Here is a 24,922-nt window from a genome sequence, read left to right as displayed (position 1 = left end):
AGTGAAGCATCGGAATCTAAAACTGGACTCACAGGAGAGGTTCAAATCATAGAAAGTGAGGGTGTCAGTCCGCTTGTACTTAAGACGGCATTGTGCCTCTTGAATTTAATTCCGACGCAATTTCTGTGTTTCATCGTCAATAACAAGGTGCAAGGTATACAGTAAACCTGAAGTGAAGCATCGGAATCTAAATCTGACCTCACAGGAGAGGTTCGAATCATAGAGAGTGAGAGTGTCAGTCCTCTTGTACTTATGTCGGCATTGTGCCATTTGTATTAAATTCGGATGCAATTTCTGAGTTTCATCGTCAATAAGAAGGTCCAAGGGATACAATAAACCTGAAGTGAAGCATCGGAATCTAAAACTGGACTCACAGGAGAGGTTCAAATCATAGAAAGTGAAAGTGTCAGTCTTCTTGTACTTAAGCCGCCATTGTGCCTTTTGTATTAAGTTCGGATGCAATTTCTGTGTTTCATCGTCAATAAGAAGGTCCAAGGGATACAGTAAACCTGAAGTGAAGCATCGGAATCTAAAACTGGACTCACAGGAGAGGTTCAAATCATAGAAATTGAGGGTGTCAGTCCTCTTGTACTTAAGACGGCATTGTGAATCTTGAATTTAATTCCGATGCAATTTCTGTGTTTCATCGTCAATAACAAGGTGCAAGGTATACAGTAAACCTGAAGTGAAGCATCGGAATCTAAATCTGACCTCACAGGAGAGGTTCGAATCATAGAGAGTGAGAGTGTCAGTCCTCTTGTACTTATGTCGGCATTGTGCCATTTGTATTAAATTCGGATGCAATTTCTGTGTTTCATCGTCAACAAGAAGGACCAAGGGATACAGTAAACCTGAAGTGAAGCATCGGAATCTAAAACTGGACTCACAGGAGAGGTTCAAATCATAGAAAGTGAATGTGTCAGTCCTCTTGTACTTAAGCCGCCATTGTGCCTTTTGTATTAGGTTCGGATGCAATTTCTGTGTTTAATCGCCAATAAGAAGGTCCAAGGGATACAGTAAACCTGAAGTGAAGCATCGGAATCTAAAACTGGACTCACAGGAGAAGTTCAAATCATAGAAAGTTAGACTGTCAGTCCTCTTGTACTTAAGACGGCATTGTGCCCATTGTATTAAATTCGAATGCAAACTCTGTGTTTCGTCGTCAATAAGAAGGTCCAAGGGATACAGTAAACCTTAAGTGAAGCATCAGAATCTAAAACTGGTCTCTTAGGAGAGGTTCAAATCATAGAAAGTTAGAATGTCAGTCCTCTTGTACTTAAGTCGGCATTGTGCCTTTTGAATTTAATTCCGATGCTTTTTCTGTGTTTCATTGTCAATAAGAAGGTCCAAGGGATACAGTAAACCTAAAGTGAAGCATCGGAATCTAAAACTGGACTCATAGGAGAGGTTCAAATCATAGAAAGTTAGAATGTCAGTCCTCTTGTACTTAAGTCGGCATTGTGCCTTTTGAATTTAATTCCGATGCTTTTTCTGTGTTTCATTGTCAATAAGAAGGTCCAAGGGATACAGTAAACCTGAAGTGAAGCATCGGAATCTAAAACTGGACTCACAGGAGAGGTTCAAATCATAGAAAGTTAGAATGTCAGTCCTCTTGTACTTAAGTCGGCATTGTGCCTTTTGTATTAAATTCGGATGCAATTTCTGTGTTTCATCGTCAATAAGAAGGTGCAAGGTATACAGCAAACCTGAAGTGAAGCATCGGAATCAAAAACTGGACTCACAGGAGAGTTTCAAATCATAGAAAGTGAGAATGTCAGTCCTCATTTACTGAAGTCGACATTGTGCCATTTGTATTAAATTCGGATGCAATTTCTGTGTTTCATCGTCAATAAGAAGGTCCAAGGGATACAGTAAACCGGAAGTGAAGCATCGGAAACTAAAACTGGACTCACAGGAGAGGTTCAAATCAAAGAAAGCGAGAGTGTCAGTCCTTTCGTACTTAAGTCGCCATTGTGACTTTTGTACTAAATACGCATGCAATTTCTGTGTTTCATCGTCAATAAGAAGGTCCAAGGGATACAGTAAACCTGAAGTGAAGCATCGGAATCCAAAACTGGACTCACAGGTGAGGTTCAAATCAAAGAAAGTTAGAGTGTCAGTCCTCTTGTACTTAAGTCGGTATTGTGCCTTTTGTATTAAATTCGGATGCAAACTCTGTGTTTCATCGTCAATAAGAAGGTCTCAAGGATACAGTAAACCTGAAGTGAAGCATCGGAATCTAAAACTGGACTTACAGGAGAGCTTCAAATCATAGAAAGTTAGAGTGTCAGTCCTCTTGTACCTAAGTCGGCATTGTGCCTTTTGAATTTAATTCCGATACAATTTCTGTGTTTCATCGTCAATAAGAAGGTCCAAGAGATACAGTGAACCTGAAGTGAAGCATCGGAATCTAAAACTGGACTCACAGGAGATGTTCAAATCATCGAATGTGAGATTGTCGGTCGTCTTATACTAAAGTCGCCATTGTGATTTTTGTATTAAATTCGGATGCAATTTCTGTGTTTCATCGTCAATAAGAAGGTCCAAGGGATACAGTAAACCTGAAGTGAAGCCTCGGAATCTAAAACTGGACCCACAGGAGAGGTTCAAATCATAGAAAGTGAGAGTGTCAGTCCTCTTGTACTTAAGTCGGCATTGTGCCTTTTGAATTTAATTCCGATGCAATTTCTGTGTTTCATTGTCAATAAGAAGGTCCAAGGGATACAGTAAACCTGAAATGAAGCATCGGAATCTAAAAATGGACTCACAGGAGAGTTTCAAATCATAGACAGTGAGAGTGTCAGTCCTCTTTTACTTAAGTCGGCATTGTACGTTTTAAATTTATTTCCGATGCATTTTCTGTGTTTCATCGTCAATAAAAAGGTCCAAGGGATACAGTAAACCTGAAGTGAAGCATCGGAATCTAAAACTGGACTCACAGGAGATGTTCAAATCATAGAAAGTGAGATTGTCTCTCCTCTTGTACTAAAGTCGCCTTTGTGATTTTTGTATTAACTTCGGATGCAATTTCTGTGTTTCATCGTCAATAAGAAGGTCCAAGGGATACAGTAAACCTGAAGTGAAGCATCGGAATCTAAAACTGGACTCACAGGAGACGTTCAAATCATAGAAAGTTAGAGTGTCTGTCCTCTTGTACTTAATGCGGGATTGTACCTTTTGTATTAAATTCGGATGCAAACTCTGTGTTTCATCGTCAATTAGAAGGTCCGAGGGATACAGTAAACCTGAAGTGAAGCATCGGAATTTAAAACTGGACTCACAGGAGAGGTTCAAATCATAGAAAGTGAGGGTGTCAGTCCGCTTGTACTTAAGACGGCATTGTGCCTCTTGAATTTAATTCCGATGCAATTTCTGTGTTTCATCGTCAATAACAAGGTGCAAGGTATACAGTAAACCTGAAGTGAAGCATCGGAATCTAAATCTGACCTCACAGGAGAGGTTCGAATCATAGAGCGTGAGAGTGTCAGTCCTCTTGTACTTATGTCGGCATTGTGCCATTTGTATTAAATTCGGATGCAATTTCTGAGTTTCATCATCAATAAGAAGGTCCAAGGGATACAATAAACCTGAAGTGAAGCATCGGAATCTAAAACTGGACTCACAGGAGAGGTTCAAATCATAGAAAGTGAAAGTGTCAGTCTTCTTGTACTTAAGCCGCCATTGTGCCTTTTGTATTAAGTTCGGATGCAATTTCTGTGTTTCATCGTCAATAAGAAGGTCCAAGGGATACAGTAAACCTGAAGTGAAGCATCGGAATCTAAAACTGGACTCACAGGAGAGGTTCAAATCATAGAAAGTGAGGGTGTCAGTCCTCTTGTACTTAAGACGGCATTGTGAATCTTGAATTTAATTCCGATGCAATTTCTGTGTTTCATCGTCAATAACAAGGTGCAAGGTATACAGTAAACCTGAAGTGAAGCATCGGAATCTAAATCTGACCTCACAGGAGAGGTTCGAATCATAGAGAGTGAGAGTGTCAGTCCTCTTGTACTTATGTCGGCATTGTGCCATTTGTATTAAATTCGGATGCAATTTCTGTGTTTCATCGTCAACAAGAAGGTCCAAGGGATACAGTAAACCTGAAGTGAAGCATCGGAATCTAAAACTGGACTCACAGGAGAGGTTCAAATCATAGAAAGTGAAAGTGTCAGTCCTCTTGTACTTAAGCCGCCATTGTGCCTTTTGTATTAGGTTCGGATGCAATTTCTGTGTTTAATCGTCAATAAGAAGGTCCAAGGGATACAGTAAACCTGAAGTGAAGCATCGGAATCTAAAACTGGACTCACAGGAGAAGTTCAAATCATAGAAAGTTAGACTGTCAGTCCTCTTGTACTTAAGACGGCATTGTGCCCATTGTATTAAATTCGAATGCAAACTCTGTGTTTCGTCGTCAATAAGAAGGTCCAAGGGATACAGTAAACCTTAAGTGAAGCATCAGAATCTAAAACTGGTCTCTTAGGAGAGGTTCAAATCATAGAAAGTTAGAATGTCAGTCCTCTTGTACTTAAGTCGGCATTGTGCCTTTTGAATTTAATTCCGATGCTTTTTCTGTGTTTCATTGTCAATAAGAAGGTCCAAGGGATACAGTAAACCTAAAGTGAAGCATCGGAATCTAAAACTGGACTCATAGGAGAGGTTCAAATCATAGAAAGTTAGAATGTCAGTCCTCTTGTACTTAAGTCGGCATTGTGCCTTTTGAATTTAATTCCGATGCTTTTTCTGTGTTTCATTGTCAATAAGAAGGTCCAAGGGATACAGTAAACCTGAAGTGAAGCATCGGAATCTAAAACTGGACTCACAGTAGAGGTTCAAATCATAGAAAGTTAGAATGTCAGTCCTCTTGTACTTAAGTCGGCATTGTGCCTTTTGTATTAAATTCGGATGCAATTTCTGTGTTTCATCGTCAATAAGAAGGTGCAAGGTATACAGCAAACCTGAAGTGAAGCATCGGAATCAAAAACTGGACTCACAGGAGAGTTTCAAATCATAGAAAGTGAGAGTGTCAGTCCTCATTTACTGAAGTCGACATTGTGCCATTTGTATTAAATTCGGATGCAATTTCTGTGTTTCATCGTCAATAAGAAGGTCCAAGGGATACAGTTAACCGGAAGTGAAGCATCGGAAACTAAAACTGGACTCACAGGAGAGGTTCAAATCAAAGAAAGCGAGAGTGTCAGTCCTTTCGTACTTAAGTCGCCATTGTGACTTTTGTACTAAATTCGCATGCAATTTCTGTGTTTCATCGTCAATAAGAAGGTCCAAGGGATACAGTAAACCTGAAGTGAAGCATCGGAATCCAAAACTGGACTCACAGGTGAGGTTCAAATCAAAGAAAGTTAGAGTGTCAGTCCTCTTGTACTTAAGTCGGTATTGTGCCTTTTGTATTAAATTCGGATGCAAACTCTGTGTTTCATCGTCAATAAGAAGGTCTCAAGGATACAGTAAACCTGAAGTGAAGCATCGGAATCTAAAACTGGACTTACAGGAGAGCTTCAAATCATAGAAAGTTAGAGTGTCAGTCCTCTTGTACCTAAGTCGGCATTGTGCCTTTTGAATTTAATTCCGATACAATTTCTGTGTTTCATCGTCAATAAGAAGGTCCAAGAGATACAGTGAACCTGAAGTGAAGCATCGGAATCTAAAACTGGACTCACAGGAGATGTTCAAATCATCGAATGTGAGATTGTCGGTCGTCTTGTACTAAAGTCGCCATTGTGATTTTTGTATTAAATTCGGATGCAATTTCTGTGTTTCATCGTCAATAAGAAGGTCCAAGGGATACAGTAAACCTGAAGTGAAGCCTCGGAATCTAAAACTGGACTCACAGGAGAGGTTCAAATCATAGAAAGTGAGTGTGTCAGTCCTCTTGTACTTAAGTCGGCATTGTGCCTTTTGAATTTAATTCCGATGCAATTTCTGTGTTTCATTGTCAATAAGAAGGTCCAAGGGATACAGTAAACCTGAAATGAAGCATCGGAATCTAAAAATGGACTCACAGGAGAGTTTCAAATCATAGACAGTGAGAGTGTCAGTCCTCTTTTACTTAAGTCGGCATTGTACGTTTTAAATTTATTTCCGATGCATTTTCTGTGTTTCATCGTCAATAAAAAGGTCCAAGGGATACAGTAAACCTGAAGTGAAGCATCGGAATCTAAAACTGGACTCACAGGAGATGTTCAAATCATAGAAAGTGAGATTGTCGGTCCTCTTGTACTAAAGTCGCCATTGTGATTTTTGTATTAACTTCGGATGCAATTTCTGTGTTTCATCGTCAATAAGAAGGTCCAAGGGATACAGTAAACCTGAAGTGAAGCATCGGAATCTAAAACTGGACTCACAGGAGACGTTCAAATCATAGAAAGTTAGAGTGTCTGTCCTCTTGTACTTAATGCGGGATTGTACCTTTTGTATTAAATTCGGATGCAAACTCTGTGTTTCATCGTCAATTAGAAGGTCCGAGGGATACAGTAAACCTGAAGTGAAGCATCGGAATCTAAAACTGGACTCACAGGAGAGGTTCAAATCATAGAAAGTGAGGGTGTCAGTCCGCTTGTCCTTAAGACGGCATTGTGCCTCTTGAATTTATTCCGATGCAATTTCTGTGTTTCATCGTCAATAACAAGGTGCAAGGTATACAGTAAACCTGAAGTGAAGCATCGGAATCTAAATCTGACCTCACAGGAGAGGTTCGAATCATAGAGCGTGAGAGTGTCAGTCCTCTTGTACTTATGTCGGCATTGTGCCATTTGCATTAAATTCGGATGCAATTTCTGAGTTTCATCGTCAATAAGAAGGTCCAAGGGATACAATAAACCTGAAGTGAAGCATCGGAATCTAAAACTGGACTCACAGGAGAGGTTCAAATCATAGAAAGTGAAAGTGTCAGTCTTCTTGTACTTAAGCCGCCATTGTGCCTTTTGTATTAAGTTCGGATGCAATTTCTGTGTTTCATCGTCAATAAGAAGGTCCAAGGGATACAGTAAACCTGAAGTGAAGCATCGGAATCTAAAACTGGACTCACAGGAGAGGTTCAAATCATAGAAAGTGAGGGTGTCAGTCCTCTTGTACTTAAGACGGCATTGTGAATCTTGAATTTAATTCCGATGCAATTTCTGTGTTTCATCGTCAATAACAAGGTGCAAGGTATACAGTAAACCTGAAGTGAAGCATCGGAATCTAAATCTGACCTCACAGGAGAGGTTCGAATCATAGAGAGTGAGAGTGTCAGTCCTCTTGTACTTATGTCGGCATTGTGCCATTTGTATTAAATTCGGATGCAATTTCTGTGTTTCATCGTCAACAAGAAGGTCCAAGGGATACAGTAAACCTGAAGTGAAGCATCGGAATCTAAAACTGGACTCACAGGAGAGGTTCAAATCATAGAAAGTGAAAGTGTCAGTCCTCTTGTACTTAAGCCGCCATTGTGCCTTTTGTATTAGGTTCGGATGCAATTTCTGTGTTTAATCGTCAATAAGAAGGTCCAAGGGATACAGTAAACCTGAAGTGAAGCATCGGAATCTAAAACTGGACTCACAGGAGAAGTTCAAATCATAGAAAGTTAGACTGTCAGTCCTCTTTTACTTAAGACGGCATTGTGCCCATTGTATTAAATTCGAATGCAAACTCTGTGTTTCGTCGTCAATAAGAAGGTCCAAGGGATACAGTAAACCTTAAGTGAAGCATCAGAATCTAAAACTGGTCTCTTAGGAGAGGTTCAAATCATAGAAAGTTAGAATGTCAGTCCTCTTGTACTTAAGTCGGCATTGTGCCTTTTGAATTTAATTCCGATGCTTTTTCTGTGTTTCATTGTCAATAAGAAGGTCCAAGGGATACAGTAAACCTAAAGTGAAGCATCGGAATCTAAAACTGGACTCATAGGAGAGGTTCAAATCATAGAAAGTTAGAATGTCAGTCCTCTTGTACTTAAGTCGGCATTGTGCCTTTTGAATATAATTCCGATGCTTTTTCTGTGTTTCGTTGTCAATAAGAAGGTCCAAGGGTTTACAGTAAACCTGAAGTGAAGCATCGGAATCTAAAACTGGACTCACAGGAGAGGTTCAAATCATAGAAAGTTAGAATGTCAGTCCTCTTGTACTTAAGTCGGCATTGTGCCTTTTGTATTAAATTCGGATGCAATTTCTGTGTTTCATCGTCAATAAGAAGGTGCAAGGTATACAGCAAACCTGAAGTGAAGCATCGGAATCTAAAACTGGACTCACAGGAGAGTTTCAAATCATAGAAAGTGAGAGTGTCAGTCCTCATTTACTGAAGTCGACATTGTGCCATTTGTATTAAATTCGGATGCAATTTCTGTGTTTCATCGTCAATAAGAAGGTCCAAGGGATACAGTAAAAAGGAAGTGAAGCATCGGAAACTAAAACTGGACTCACAGGAGAGGTTCAAATCAAAGAAAGCGAGAGTGTCAGTCCTTTCGTACTTAAGTCGCCATTGTGACTTTTGTACTAAATTCGCATTCAATTTCTGTGTTTCATCGTCAATAAGAAGGTCCAGGGGATACAGTAAACCTGAAGTGAAGCATCGGAATCCAAAACTGGACTCACAGGTGAGGTTCAAATCATAGAAAGTTAGAGTGTCAGTCCTCTTGTACTTTAGTCGGTATTGTGCCTTTTGTATTAAATTCGGATGCAAACTCTGTGTTTCATCGTCAATAAGAAAGTCTCAAGGATACAGTAAACCTGAAGTGAAGCATCGGAATCTAAAACTGGACTTACAGGAGAGCTTCAAATCATAGAAAGTTAGAGTGTCAGTCCTCTTGTACCTAAGTCGGCATTGTGCCTTTTGAATTTAATTCCGATACAATTTCTGTGTTTCATCGTCAATAAGAAGGTCCAAGGGATACAGTAAACCTGAAGTGAAGCATCGGAATCTATAACTGGACTCTCAGGAGAGGTTCAAATCATAGAAAGTGAGAGTGTCAGTCCTCTTGTACTTAAGTCGCCATTGTGCCTTTTGTATTAAATTCGGATGCAATTTCTGTGTTTCATCGTCAATAAGAAGGTCCAAGGGATACAGTAAACCTGAAGTGAAGCATCGGAATCCAAAACTGGACTCACAGGAGAGGTTCAAGTCATAGAAAGTTAGAGTGTCAGTCCTCTTGTACTTAAGTCGGTATTGTGCCTTTTGTATTAAATTCGGATGCAAACTCTGTGTTTCATCGTCAATAAGAAGGTCCAAGGGATACAGTAAACCTGAAGTGAAGCATCGGAATCTAAAACTGGACTTACAGGAGAGGTTCAAATCATGGAAAGTGAGAGTGTCAGTCCTCTTTTGCTTAAGTTGGCATTGTACGTTTTGAATATAATTCCGATGCAATTTCTGTGTTTCATCGTCAATACGAAGGTCCAAGGGATACAGTAAACCTGAAGTGGAGCATCGGAATCTAAAACTGGACTCACAGGAGATGTTCAAATCATAGAAAGTGAGAGTGTCAGTCCTCTGGTACTTAAGTCGCCATTGTGATTTTTGTATTAAATTCGGATGCAATTTCTGTGTTTCATCGTCAATAAGAAGGTCCAAGGGATACAGTAAACCTGAGGTGAAGCATCAGATTCTAAAACTGGACTCACAGGAGAGGTTCAACTCATAGAAAGTTAGAGTGTCAGTCCTCTTGTACTTAAGTCGGCATTGTACCTTTTGTATTAAATTCGGATGCAAAGTCTGTGTTTCATCGTCAATTAGGAGGTCCAAGGGATACAGTAAACCTGATGTGAAGCATCGGAATCTAAATCTGGAATTACAGGAGAGGTTCAAATCATAGAATGTGAGAGTGTCAGTCCTCTTGTACTTAAGACGGCATTGTGCCTTTTGAATTTAATTCCGATGCATTTTCTGTGTTTTATCGTCAATAAGAAGGTGCAAAGTATACAGTAAACCTGAAGTGAAGCATCGGAATCTAAATCTGACCTCTCAGGAGAGGTTCGAATCATAGAAAGTGAGAGTGTCAGTCCTCTTGTACTTAAGTCGGCATTGTGCCATTTGAATTAAATTCGGATGCAATTTCTGTGTTTCGTCGTCAATAAGAAGGTCCAAGGGATACAGTAAACCTGAAGTGAAGCATCGGAATCTAAAACTGGACTCAAAGTGGAGGTTCAAATCATAGAAAGTGAGAGTGTCAGTCCTCTTGTACTTAAGTCGCCATTGTGCCTTTTGTATTAAATTCGGATGCAATTTTTGTTTTCATCGTAAATAAGAAGGTCCAAGGGATACAGTAAACCTGACGTAAAGCATCGGAATCTAAAACTGGACTCACAGGAGAGGTTCAAATCATAGAAAGTTAAAGTGTCAGTCCTCTTGTACTTAAGTCGGCATTGTGCCTTTTGTATTAATTTCGGATGCAAACTCTGTGCTTCATCGTCAATAAGAAGGTCCAAGGGATACAGTACACCTGAAGTGAAGCATCGGAATCGAAAACTGGACTCACAGGGGAGTTTCAAATCATAAAAAGTTAGAGTGTCAGTCCTCTCGTACTTAAGTCGGCATTGTGCCTTTTGAATTTAATTCCGATGCTATTTCTGTGTTTCATTGTCAATAAGAATGTCCAAGGGATACAGTAAACCTGAAGTGAAGCATCGGAATCTAAAACTGGACTCACAGGAGAGGTGCAAATCATAGAAAATTTGAGTGTCAGTCCTCTTGTACCTAAGTCGGCTTTGTACATTTTGTATTAAATTCGGATGCAAACACTGTGTTTCATCGTCAATTACAGGGTCCAAGGGATACAGTAAACCTGAAGTGAAGCATCGGAATGTAAAACTGGACTCACAGGAGAGGTGCAAATCTTAGAAAGTGAGAGTGTCAGTCCTCTTCTACTTAAGTCGGCGTGGTGCCTTTTGAATTTAATTCCGATGCAATTTCTGTGTTTCATCGTCAATAAGAACGTCCAAGGGATACAGTAGACCTGATGTGAAGCATCGGAATCTAAAACTGGACTCACAGGAGAGGTTCGAATCATAGAAAGTGAGAGTGTCAGTCCTCTTGTACTTAAGTCGGCATTGCGCCATTTGTATTAAATTCGGATGCAATTTCTGTGTTTCATCGTCAATAAGAAGGTCCAAGGGATACAGTAAATCTGAGGTGAAGCATCGGAATCTAAAACTGGACTCAGAGGAGATGTTCAAATCATATAAAGTGAGAGTGTCAGTCCTCATGCACATAAGTCACCATTGTGACTTTTGTATTAATTTCGGATGCAATTTCTGTGTTTCATCGTCAATAAGAAGGTCCAAGGGATACAGTAAACCTGAAGTGAAGCATCGGAATCTAAAACTGGACTCACAGGAGAGGTTCAAATCATAGAAAGTGAGAGTGTCAGTCCTCTTGTACTTAAGTCGCCATTGTGCCTTTTGTATTAAACTCGGATGCAATTTCTGTGTGTCATCCTCAATAAGAAGGTCCAAGGGATACAGTAAACCTGAACTAAAGCATCGGAATCTGAAACTGGACTCACAGGCGAGGTTCAAATCATAAAAAGTTAGAGTGTCAGTCCTCTTGTAGTTAAGTCGGCATTGTGCCTTTTGTATTAAATTGGGATGCAAACTCTGTGTTTCATCGTCAATAAGAAGGTCCAAGAGATACAGTAAACCTGAGGTGAAGCATCGGAATCTAAAACTGGACTCACAGGAGAGGTTCAAATCATAGAAAGTGAGAGTGTCAGTCCTCTTGTACTTAAGTCACCATTGTGACTTTTGTATTAATTTCGGATGCAATTTCTGTGTTTCATCGTCAGTAAGAAGGTCCAAGGTATACTGTAAACCTGAAGTGAAGCATCGGAATCTAAAACTGGACTCAACGGAGAGGTTCAAATCATAAAAAGTTAGAGTGTCAGTCCTCTTGTACTTAAGTCGGCATTGTGCTTTTTGAATTTAATTCCGATGCTATTTCTGTGTTTCGTTGTCAATAAGAATGTCCAAGGGATACAGTAAACCTGACGTGAAGCATCGGAATCTAAAACTGGACTCACAGGAGAGATTCAAATCATAGATAGTGAGAGTGTCAGTCCTCTTGTACTTAAGTCGGCATTGTACATTTTGTATTACATTTGGATGCAAACTCTGTGTTTCATCGTCAATTAGAAGATCCAAGGGATACAGTAAACCTGAAGTGAAGCATCGGAATCCAAAACTGGACTTACAGGAGAGGTTCGAATCATAGAAAGTGAGAGTGTCAGTCCTCTTGTACTTAAGTCGGCATTGCGCCATTTGTATTAAATTCGGATGCAATTTCTGTGTTTCATCGTCAATAAGAAGGTCCAAGGGATACAGTAAACCTGAGGTGAAGCATCGGAATCTAAAACTGGACTCAGAGGAGAGGTTCAAATCATATAAAGGAAGAGTGTCAGTCCTCTTGTACGTAAGTCACCATTGTGACTTTTGTATTAATTTCGGATGCAATTTCTGTGTTTCATCGTCAATAAGAAGGTCCAAGGGATACAGTAAACCTGAAGTGAAGCATCGGAATCTAAAACTGGTCTCACAGGAGAGATTCAAATCATAGAAAGTGAGAGTGTCAGTCCTCTTGTACTTAAGTCGCCATTGTGCCTTCTGTATTAAATTCGGATGCAAATTCTGTGTGTCATCCTCAATAGGAAGGTCCAAGGGATACAGTAAACCTGAAGTAAAGCATCGGAATCTAAAACTGGACTCACACGAGAGGTTGAAATCATAGAAAGTTAAAGTGTCAGTCCTCTTGTACTTAAGTCGGCATTGTGCCTTTTGTATTAAATTCGGATGCAGACTCTGTGTTTCATCGTCAATAAGAAGGTCCAAGGGATACAGTAAACCTGAAGTGAAGCATCGGAATCTAAAACTTGACTCACAGGAGAGGTTCAAATTATAAAAAGTTAGAGTGTCAGTCCTCTTGTACTTAAGTCGGCATTGTGCCTTTTGAATTTAATTCCGATGCTATTTCTGTGTTTCATTGTCAATAAGAAGGTCCACGGGATACAGTAAACCTGAAGTGAAGCATCGGAATCTAAATCTGACCTCTCAGGAGAGGTTTAAATCATAGAAAGTGAGAGTGTCAGTCCTCTTTTACTTAAGTCGGCATTGTGCGTTTTAAATTTAATTACGATGCAATATCTGTGTTTCATCGTCAATAAGAAGGTCCAAGGGATACAGTGAACCTGAAGTGAAGCATCGGAATCTAAAACTGGACTCACAGGAGATGTTCAAATCATAGAAAGTGAGATTGTCGGTCCTCTTGTACTAAAGCCGCCATTGTGATTTTTGTATTAAATTCGGATGCAATTTCTGTGTTTCATCGTCAATAAGAAGGTCCAAGGGATACAGTAAACCTGAAGTGAAGCATCGGAATCTAAAACTGGACTCACAGGAGAGGTTCAAATCATAAAAAGTTAGAGTGTCAGTCCTCTTGTACTTAAGTCGGCATTGTGCCTTTTGAATTTAATTCCGATGCTATTTCTGTGTTTCATTGTCAATAAGTTGGTCCAAGGGATACAGTAAACCTGAAATGAAGCATCGGAATCTAAAACTGGACTCACAGGAGGTGTTCAAATCATAGAAAGTGAGATTGTCGGTCCTCTTGTACTAAAGTCGCCATTGTGATTTTTGTATTAAATTCGGATGCAATTTCTGTGTTTCATCGTCAATAAGAAGGTCCAAGGGATACAGTAAACCTGAAGTGAAGCATCGGAATCTAAAACTGGACTCTCAGGAGAGGTTCAAATCATAGAAAGTTAGAGTGTCAGTCCTCTTGTACTTAAGTCGGCATTGTGCCTTTTGTATTAAATTCGGATGCAAACTCTGTGTTTCTTCGTCAAAATAGAAGGTCCAAGGGATACAGTAAACCTGAAGTGAAGCATCGGAATCTAAAACTGAACTCACAGGAGAGGTTCAAATGATAGAAAGTGAGAGTGTCAGTCCTCTTTTACTTAAGTCGGCATTGTGCGTTTTAAATTTAATTCCGATGCAATATCTGTTTTTCATCGTCAATAAGAAGGTCCAAGGGATACAGTAAACCTGAAGTGAAGCATCGGAATCTAAAACTGGACTCACAGGTGAGATTCAAATCATAGAAAGTGAGAGTGTCAGTCCTCTTGTACTTAAGTCGCCATTGTGCCTTTTGTATTAAATTCGGATGCAAATTCTGTGTGTCATCGTCAATAAGAATTTCCAAGGGATACAGTAAACCTGAAGTAAACCATCGGAATCTAAAACTGAACTCACTGGAGAGGTTCAAATCATAGAAAGTGAGAGTGTCAGTCCTCTTTTACTTAAGTCGGCATTGTGCCTTTTGAATTTAATTCCGATGCAATTTCTGTGTTTCATCGTCAATAAGAAGGTGCAAGGTATACAGTAAACCTGAAGTGAAGCATCGGAATCTAAAACTGGACTCACACGATAGGTTCAAATCATAGAAAGTGAGAGTGTCAGTCCACTTGTACTTAAGTCGGCATTGTGCCTTTTGAATTTAATTCTGATGCAATTTCTGTGTTTCATCGTCAATAAGAAGGTGCAAGGTATACAGTAAACCTGAAGTGAAGCATCGGAATCCAAAAGTGGACTCGCAGGAGAGGTTGAAATCATAGAAATTTAAAGTGTCAGTCCTCTTGTACTTAAGTCGGCATTGTGCCTTTTGTATTAAATTCGGATGCAAACTCTGTGTTTCATCGTCAATAAGAAGGTCTAAGGGATACAGTAAACCTGAAGTGAAGCATCGGAATCTAAAACTGGACTCACAGGAGAGGTTCAAATCATAGAAAGTTAGAGTGTCAGTCCTCTTGTACTTAAGTCGGCATTGTGCCTTTTGAATTTAATTCCGATGCTATTTCTGTGTTTCATTGTCAATAAGAAGGTCCAAGGTATACAATAAATCTGAAATGAAGCATCAAAATCCAAAACTGGACTCACAGGAGAGTTTAAAATCATAGATAGTGAGAGTGTCAGTCCTCTTTTACTTAAGTCGCCATTGTGCCTTTTGTATTAAATTCGGATGCAATTTCTGTGTTTCATCGTCAATAAGAAGGTCCAAGGGATACAGTAAACCTGAAGTGAAGCATCGGAATCTAAAACAGGACTCACAGGAGATGTTCAAATCATAGAAAGTGAGATTGTCGGTCCTCTTGTACTAAAGTCGCCATTGTGATTTTTGTATTAAATTCGGATGCGATTTCTGTTTTTTATCGTCAACAAGAAGGTCCAAGGGATACAGTAAACCTGAAGTGAAGCATCGGAATCTAAATCTGACCTCACAGGAGAGGTTCGAATCATAGAAAGTGAGAGTGTCAGCCCTCTTGTACTTAAGTAGGCATTGTGCCATTTGTATTAATTTCGGATGCAATTTCTGTGTTTCATCGTCAATAAGAAGGTCCAAGAGATACAGTAAACCTGAGGTGAAGCATCGGAATCTAAAACTGGACTCACAGGAGAGGTTCAAATCATAGAAAGTGAGAGTGTCAGTCCTCTTGTACTTAAGTCACCATTGTGACTTTTGTATTAATTTCGGATGCAATTTCTGTGTTTCATCGTCAGTAAGAAGGTCCAAGGTATACTGTAAACCTGAAGTGAAGCATCGGAATCTAAAACTGGACTCAACGGAGAGGTTCAAATCATAAAAAGTTAGAGTGTCAGTCCTCTTGTACTTAAGTCGGCATTGTGCTTTTTGAATTTAATTCCGATGCTATTTCTGTGTTTCGTTGTCAATAAGAATGTCCAAGGGATACAGTAAACCTGACGTGAAGCATCGGAATCTAAAACTGGACTCACAGGAGAGATTCAAATCATAGATAGTGAGAGTGTCAGTCCTCTTGTACTTAAGTCGGCATTGTACATTTTGTATTACATTTGGATGCAAACTCTGTGTTTCATCGTCAATTAGAAGATCCAAGGGATACAGTAAACCTGAAGTGAAGCATCGGAATCCAAAACTGGACTTACAGGAGAGGTTCGAATCATAGAAAGTGAGAGTGTCAGTCCTCTTGTACTTAAGTCGGCATTGCGCCATTTGTATTAAATTCGGATGCAATTTCTGTGTTTCATCGTCAATAAGAAGGTCCAAGGGATACAGTAAACCTGAGGTGAAGCATCGGAATCTAAAACTGGACTCAGAGGAGAGGTTCAAATCATATAAAGGAAGAGTGTCAGTCCTCTTGTACGTAAGTCACCATTGTGACTTTTGTATTAATTTCGGATGCAATTTCTGTGTTTCATCGTCAATAAGAAGGTCCAAGGGATACAGTAAACCTGAAGTGAAGCATCGGAATCTAAAACTGGTCTCACAGGAGAGATTCAAATCATAGAAAGTGAGAGTGTCAGTCCTCTTGTACTTAAGTCGCCATTGTGCCTTCTGTATTAAATTCGGATGCAAATTCTGTGTGTCATCCTCAATAGGAAGGTCCAAGGGATACAGTAAACCTGAAGTAAAGCATCGGAATCTAAAACTGGACTCACACGAGAGGTTGAAATCATAGAAAGTTAAAGTGTCAGTCCTCTTGTACTTAAGTCGGCATTGTGCCTTTTGTATTAAATTCGGATGCAGACTCTGTGTTTCATCGTCAATAAGAAGGTCCAAGGGATACAGTAAACCTGAAGTGAAGCATCGGAATCTAAAACTTGACTCACAGGAGAGGTTCAAATTATAAAAAGTTAGAGTGTCAGTCCTCTTGTACTTAAGTCGGCATTGTGCCTTTTGAATTTAATTCCGATGCTATTTCTGTGTTTCATTGTCAATAAGAAGGTCCACGGGATACAGTAAACCTGAAGTGAAGCATCGGAATCTAAATCTGACCTCTCAGGAGAGGTTTAAATCATAGAAAGTGAGAGTGTCAGTCCTCTTTTACTTAAGTCGGCATTGTGCGTTTTAAATTTAATTACGATGCAATATCTGTGTTTCATCGTCAATAAGAAGGTCCAAGGGATACAGTGAACCTGAAGTGAAGCATCGGAATCTAAAACTGGACTCACAGGAGATGTTCAAATCATAGAAAGTGAGATTGTCGGTCCTCTTGTACTAAAGCCGCCATTGTGATTTTTGTATTAAATTCGGATGCAATTTCTGTGTTTCATCGTCAATAAGAAGGTCCAAGGGATACAGTAAACCTGAAGTGAAGCATCGGAATCTAAAACTGGACTCACAGGAGAGGTTCAAATCATAAAAAGTTAGAGTGTCAGTCCTCTTGTACTTAAGTCGGCATTGTGCCTTTTGAATTTAATTCCGATGCTATTTCTGTGTTTCATTGTCAATAAGTTGGTCCAAGGGATACAGTAAACCTGAAATGAAGCATCGGAATCTAAAACTGGACTCACAGGAGGTGTTCAAATCATAGAAAGTGAGATTGTCGGTCCTCTTGTACTAAAGTCGCCATTGTGATTTTTGTATTAAATTCGGATGCAATTTCTGTGTTTCATCGTCAATAAGAAGGTCCAAGGGATACAGTAAACCTGAAGTGAAGCATCGGAATCTAAAACTGGACTCTCAGGAGAGGTTCAAATCATAGAAAGTTAGAGTGTCAGTCCTCTTGTACTTAAGTCGGCATTGTGCCTTTTGTATTAAATTCGGATGCAAACTCTGTGTTTCTTCGTCAAAATAGAAGGTCCAAGGGATACAGTAAACCTGAAGTGAAGCATCGGAATCTAAAACTGAACTCACAGGAGAGGTTCAAATGATAGAAAGTGAGAGTGTCAGTCCTCTTTTACTTAAGTCGGCATTGTGCGTTTTAAATTTAATTCCGATGCAATATCTGTTTTTCATCGTCAATAAGAAGGTCCAAGGGATACAGTAAACCTGAAGTGAAGCATCGGAATCTAAAACTGGACTCACAGGTGAGATTCAAATCATAGAAAGTGAGAGTGTCAGTCCTCTTGTACTTAAGTCGCCATTGTGCCTTTTGTATTAAATTCGGATGCAAATTCTGTGTGTCATCGTCAATAAGAATTTCCAAGGGATACAGTAAACCTGAAGTAAACCATCGGAATCTAAAACTGAACTCACTGGAGAGGTTCAAATCATAGAAAGTGAGAGTGTCAGTCCTCTTTTACTTAAGTCGGCATTGTGCCTTTTGAATTTAATTCCGATGCAATTTCTGTGTTTCATCGTCAATAAGAAGGTGCAAGGTATACAGTAAACCTGAAGTGAAGCATCGGAATCTAAAACTGGACTCACACGATAGGTTCAAATCATAGAAAGTGAGAGTGTCAGTCCACTTGTACTTAAGTCGGCATTGTGCCTTTTGAATTTAATTCTGATGCAATTTCTGTGTTTCATCGTCAATAAGAAGGTGCAAGGTATACAGTAAACCTGAAGTGAAGCATCGGAATCCAAAAGTGGACTCGCAGGAGAGGTTGAAATCATAGAAATTTAAAGTGTCAGTCCTCTTGTACTTAAGTCGGCATTGTGCCTTTTGTATTAAATTCGGATGCAAACTCTGTGTTTCATCGTCAATAAGAAGGTCTAAGGGATACAGTAAACCTGAAGTGAAGCATCGGAATCTAAAACTGGACTCACAGGAGAGGTTCAAATCATAGAAAGTTAGAGTGTCAGTCCTCTTGTACTTAAGTCGGCATTGTGCCTTTTGAATTTAATTCCGATGCTATTTCTGTGTTTCATTGTCAATAAGAAGGTCCAAGGTATACAATAAATCTGAAATGAAGCATCAAAATCCAAAACTGGACTCACAGGAGAGTTTAAAATCATAGATAGTGAGAGTGTCAGTCCTCTTTTACTTAAGTCGCCATTGTGCCTTTTGTATTAAATTCGGATGCAATTTCTGTGTTTCATCGTCAATAAGAAGGTCCAAGGGATACAGTAAACCTGAAGTGAAGCATCGGAATCTAAAACAGGACTCACAGGAGATGTTCAAATCATAGAAAGTGAGATTGTCGGTCCTCTTGTACTAAAGTCGCCATTGTGATTTTTGTATTAAATTCGGATGCAATTTCTGTGTTTCATCGTCAATAAGAAGGTCCAAAGAATACAGTAAACCTGAAGTGAAGCATCGGAATCTAAAACTGTACTCACAGGAAAGGTTCAAATCATAGAAAGTTAGAGTGGCAATCCTCTTGTACTTAAGTCGGCATTGTGCCTTTTGTATTAAATTCGGATGCAAACTCTGTGTTTCTTCGTCAATAAGAAGGTCCAAGGGATACAGTAAACCTGAAGTGAAGCATCGGAATCTAAAAGTGAACTCACAGGAGAGGTTCAAATCATAGAAAGTGAGAGTGTCAGTCCTCTTTTACTTAAGTCGGCATTGTGCGTTTTAAATTTAATTCCGATGCAATATCTGTTTTTCATCGTCAATAAGAAGGTCCAAGGGATACAGTAAACCTGAAGTGAAGCATTGGAATCTAAAACTGGACTCACAGGAGAGATTCAATTCATAGAATGTGAGAGTGTCAGTCCTCTTGTATTTAAGTCGCCATTGTGCCTCTTGTATTAAATTTGGATGCAAATTCTGTGTGTCATCGTCAATAAGAGTGTCCAAGGGATACAGTAAACCTGAAGTAAAGCATCGGAATCTAAAACTGGACTCACACGAGAGGTTCAAATCATAGAAAGTGAGAGTGTCAGTCCACTTGTACTTAAGTCGGCATTGTGCCTTTTGAATTTAATTACGATGCAATTTCTGTGTTTCATCGTCAATAAGAAGGTGCAAGGTATACAGTAAACCTGAAGTGAAGCAACGTAATCCAAAACTGGACTCGCAGGAGAGGTTGAAATCATAGAAAGTTAAAGTGTCAGTCCTCTTGTACTTAAGTCGGCATTGTGCCTTTTGTATTAAATTCGGATGCAAACTCTGTGTTTCATCGTCAATAAGAAGGTCTAAGGGATACAGTAAACCTGAAGTGAAGCATCGGAATCTAAAACTGGACTCACAGGAGAGGTTCAAATTATAGAAAGTTAGAGTGTCAGTCCTCTTGTACTTAAGTCGGCATTGTGCCTTTTGAATTTAATTCCGATGCTATTTCTGTGTTTCATTGTCAATAAGAAGGTCCAAGGGATACAATAAACCTGAAATGAAGCATCAAAATCCAAAACTGGACTCACAGGAGAGTATCAAATCATAGATACTGAGAGTGTCAGTCCTCTTTTACTTAAGTCGGTATTGTGCCTTTTGAATTTAATTACGATGCAATTTCTGTGTTTCATCGTCAATAAGAAGGTGCAAGGTATACAGTAAACCTGAAGTGAAGCAACGTAATCCAAAACTGGACTCGCAGGAGAGGTTGAAATCATAGAAAGTTAAAGTGTCAGTCCTCTTGTACTTAAGTCGGCATTGTGCCTTTTGTATTAAATTCGGATGCAATATCTGTGTGTCATCGTCAATAAGAAGGTCGAATGGATACAGTAAACCTGAAGTAAGGCATCGGAATCTAAAACTGGACTCACAGGAGAGGTTCAAATCATAGAAAGTGAGAGTGTCAGTCCTCTTGTACTTACGTTGCCATTGTGCCTTTTGTATTGAATTCGGATGCAATTTCTGTGTGTCATCGTCAATAAGAAGGTCGAAGGGATACAGTAAACCTGAAGTAAAGCATCGGAATCTAAAACTGGACTCACAGGAGAGGTTCAAATCATAGAAAGTGAGAGTGTCAGTCCTCTTTTACTTAAGTCGGCATTGTGCGTTTTAAATTTAATTCCGATGCAATATCTGTTTTTCATCGTCAATAAGAATGTCCAAGGGATACAGTAAATCTGAAGTGAAGCATCGGAATCTAAAACTGGACTCACAGGAGATGTTCAAATCATAGAAAGTGATATTGTCGGTCCTCTTGTACTAAAGTCGCTATTGTGATTTTTGTATTAAATTCGGACGCAATTTCTGTGTTTCATCGTCAATAAGAACGTCCAAGGGATACAGTAAACATGAAGTGAAGCATCGGAATCTAAAACTGGACTCTCAGGAGAGGTTCAAATCATAGAAAGTTAGAGTGTCAGTCCTCTTGTACTTAAGTCGGCATTGTGCCATTTGTATTAAATTCGGATGCAAACTCTGTGTTTCTTCGTCAATAAGAAGGTAAAAGGGATACAGTAAACCTGAAGTGAAGCATCGGAATCTAAAACTGGACTCACAGGTGAGATTCAAATCATAGAAAGTGAGAGTGTCAGTCCTCTTGTACTTAAGTCGCCATTGTGCCTTTTGTATTAAATTCGGATGCAAATTCTGTGTGTCATCGTCAATAAGAATTTCCAAGGGATACAGTAAACCTGAAGTGAAGCATCGGAATCTGAAACTGGACTCACAGGAGAGGTTCAAATCATAGAAAGTGAGAGTGTCAGTCCTGTTGTACTTAAGTCGGCATTGTGCCTTTTGAATTTAATTCCGATGCTATTTCTGTGTTTCATTGTCAATAAGAAGGTCCAAGGGATACAATAAACCTGAAATGAAGCATCAAAATCCAAAACTGGACTCACAGGAGAGTTTCAAATCATAGATAGTGAGAGTGTCAGTCCTCTTTTACTTAAGTCGGCATTGAGCGTTTCAAATTTAATTCCGATGCATTTTCTGTGTTTCATCGTCAATAAGAAGGTCCAAGGGATACAGTAAACCTGAAGTGAAGCATCGGAATGTAAAACTGGACTCACAGTTGAGGTTCAAATCATAGAAAGTGAGAGTGTCAGTCCTCTTGTACTTAAGTCGGCATTGTGCCTTTTGAATTTAATTCCGATGCAATTTCTGTGTTTCATCGTCAGTAAGAAGGTGCAAGGTATACAGTAAACCTGAAGTGAAGCATCGGAATCTGAAACTGGACTCACAGGAGAGGTTGAAATCATAGAAAGTGAGAGTGTCAGTCCTCTTGTACTTAAGTCACCATTGTGACTTTTGTATTAATTTCGGATGCAATTTCTGTGTTTCATCGTCAATAAGAAGGTCCAAGGGATACAGTAAACCTGAAGTGAAGCATCGGAATCTAAAACTGGACTCACAGGAGAGGTTCAAATCATAGAAAGTGAGAGTGTCAGTCCTCTTGTACTTAAGTCGCCATTGTGCCTTTTGTATTAAATTCGGATGCAATTTCTGTGTGTCATCGTCAATAAGAGGGTCGAAGGGATACAGTAAACCTGAAGTAAAGCAACGGAATCTAAAACTGGACTCACAGGAGAGGTTCAAATCATAGAAAGTGAGAGTGTCAGTCCTCTTGTACTTAAGTCGCCATTGTGCCTTTTGTATTAAATTCGGATGCAATTTCTGTGTGTCATCGTCAATAAGAAGTTCGAAGGGATACAGTAAACCTGAAGTAAAGCATCGGAATCTAAAACTGGACTCACAGGTGAGGTTCAAATCATAGAAAGTGAGAGTGTCAGTCCTCTTTTACTTAAGTCGGCATTGTGCGATTTAAATTTAATTCCGATCCAATATCTGTTTTTCATCGTCAATACGAATGTCCAAGGGATACAGTAAACCAGAAGTGAAGCATCGGAATCTAAAACTGGACTCACAGGAGATGTTCAAATCATAGAAAGTGATATTGTCGGTCCACTTGTACTAAAGTCGCTATTGTGATTTTTGTATTAAATTCGGATGCAATTTCTGTGTTTCATCGTCAATAAGAACGTCCAAGGGATACAGTAAACCTGAAGTGAAGCATCGGAATCTGAAACTGGACTCACAGGAGAGGTTCAAATCATAGAAAGTGAGAGTGTCAGTCCTGTTGTACTTAAGTCGCCATTGTGCCTTTTGAATTAAATTCGGATGCAATTTCTGTGTGTCATCGTCAATAAGAAGGTCGAAGGGATACAGTAAACCTGAAGTAAAGCATCGGAATTTATAACTGGACTCACAGGAGAGGTTCAAATCATAGAAAGTGAGAGTGTCATTCCTCTTGTACTTAAGTCGCCATTGTGCCTTTTGTATTAAATTCCGATGCAATTTCTGTGTGTCATCGTCAATAAGAAGGTCCAAGGGATGCAGTAAACCTGAAGTGAAGCATCGGAATCTAAAACTGGACTCACAGGAGAGGTTCAAATCATAGAAAGTGAGGGTGTCAGTCCTCTTGTACTTATGTCGGCATTGTGCGATTTAAACTTAATTCCGATGCAATATCTGTTTTTCATCGTCAATAAGAATGTCCAAGGGATACAGTAAACCTGAAGTGAAGCATCGGAATCTAAAACTGGACTCACAGGAGATGTTCAAATCATAGAAAGTGATATTGTCGGTCCTCTTGTACTAAAGTCGCTATTGTGATTTTTGTATTAAATTCGGATGCAATTTCTGTGTTTCATCGTCAATAAGAACGTCCAAGGGATACAGTAAACCTGAAGTGAAACATCGGAATCTAAAACTGGACTCACAGGAGAGGTTCGAATCATAGAAAGTTAGAGTGTCAGTCCTCATGTACTTAAGTCGGCATTGTGCCTTTTGTATTGAATTCGGATGCAAACTCTATGTTTCTTCGTCAATAAGAAGGTCGAAGGGATACAGTAAACCTGAAGTAAAGCAACGGAATCTAAAACTGGACTCACAGGAGAGGTTCAAATCATAGAAATTGAGAGTGTCAGTCCTCTTGTACTTAAGTCGCCATTGTGCCTTTTGTATTAAATTCGGATGCAAATTCTGTGTGTCATCGTCAATAAGAATTTCCAAGGGATACAGTAAACCTGAAGTGAAGCATCGGAATCCAAAACTGGACTCACAGGAGAGGTTCAAATCATAGAAAGTGAGAGTGTTAGTCGTCTTCTACTTAGGTCGGCACTGTGCCTTTTGAATTTAATTCCGATGCAATTTCTGTGTTTCATCGTCAATAAGAACGTCCAAGGGATACAGTAAACCTGAAGTGAAGCATCGGAATCTGAAACTGGACGCACAGGAGAGGTTCAAATCATAGAAAGAGAGAGTGTCAGTCCTCTTGTACTTAAGTCACCATTGTGACTTTTGTATTAATTTCGGATGCAATTTCTGTGTTTCATCGTCAATAAGAAGGTCCAAGGGATACAGTAAACCTGAAGTGCAGCATCGGAATCTAAAACTTAACTCACAGGAGAGGTTCTAATCATAGAATGTGAGAGTGTCAGTCCTCTTGTACTTACGTCGCCATTGTGCCTTTTGTATTAAATTCGGATGCAATTTCTGTGTGTCATCGTCAATAAGAAGGTCGAAGGGATACAGTAAACCTGAAGTAGAGCATCGGAATCTAAAACTGGACTCACAGGAGAGGTTCAAATCATAGAAAGTGAGAGTGTCAGTCCTCTTGTACTTAAGTCGCCATTGTGCCTTTTGTATTAAATTCGGATGCAATTTCTGTGTGTCATCGTCAATAAGAAGGTCGAAGGGATACAGTAAACCTGAAGTAAAGCATCGGAATCTAATACTGGACTCACAGGAGAGGTTCAAATCATAGAAAGTGACAGTGTCAGTCCTCTTTTACTTAAGTCGGCATTGTGCGATTTAAATTTAATTCCGATGCAATATCTGTTTTTCATCGTCAATACGAATGTCCAAGGGATACAGTAAACCTGAAGTGAAGCCACGGAATCTAAAACTGGACTCACAGGAGATGTTCAAATCATAGAAAGTGATATTGTCGGTCCTCTTGTACTAAAGTCGCTATTGTGATTTTTGTATTAAATTCGGATGCAATTTCTGTGTTTCATCGTCAATAAGAACGTCCAAGTGATACAGTAAACCTGAAGTGAAGCATCGGAATCTAAAACTGGACTCACAGGAGAGGTTCAAATCATAGAAAGTGAGAGTGTCAGTCCTCTTGTACTTAAGTCGCCATTGTGCCTTTTGTATTAAATTCGGATGCAATTTCTGTGTGTCATCGTCAATAAGAAGGTCGAAGGGATACAGTAAACCTGAAGTAAAGCATCGGAATCTAAAACTGGACTCACAGGAGATGTACAAATCATAGAAAGTGAGAGTGTCAGTCCTCTTGTACTTAAGTCGCCATTGTGCCTTTTGTATCAAATTCCGATGCAATTTCTG

This window comes from Schistocerca americana, chromosome 9 (assembly GCF_021461395.2).
Source record: "Schistocerca americana isolate TAMUIC-IGC-003095 chromosome 9, iqSchAmer2.1, whole genome shotgun sequence".
NCBI classification, from domain to species: Eukaryota; Metazoa; Arthropoda; class Insecta; order Orthoptera; family Acrididae; genus Schistocerca; species Schistocerca americana.
The sequence above is the reverse complement of the archived record's forward strand: the minus strand, read 5'-3'. Positions refer to the sequence as shown.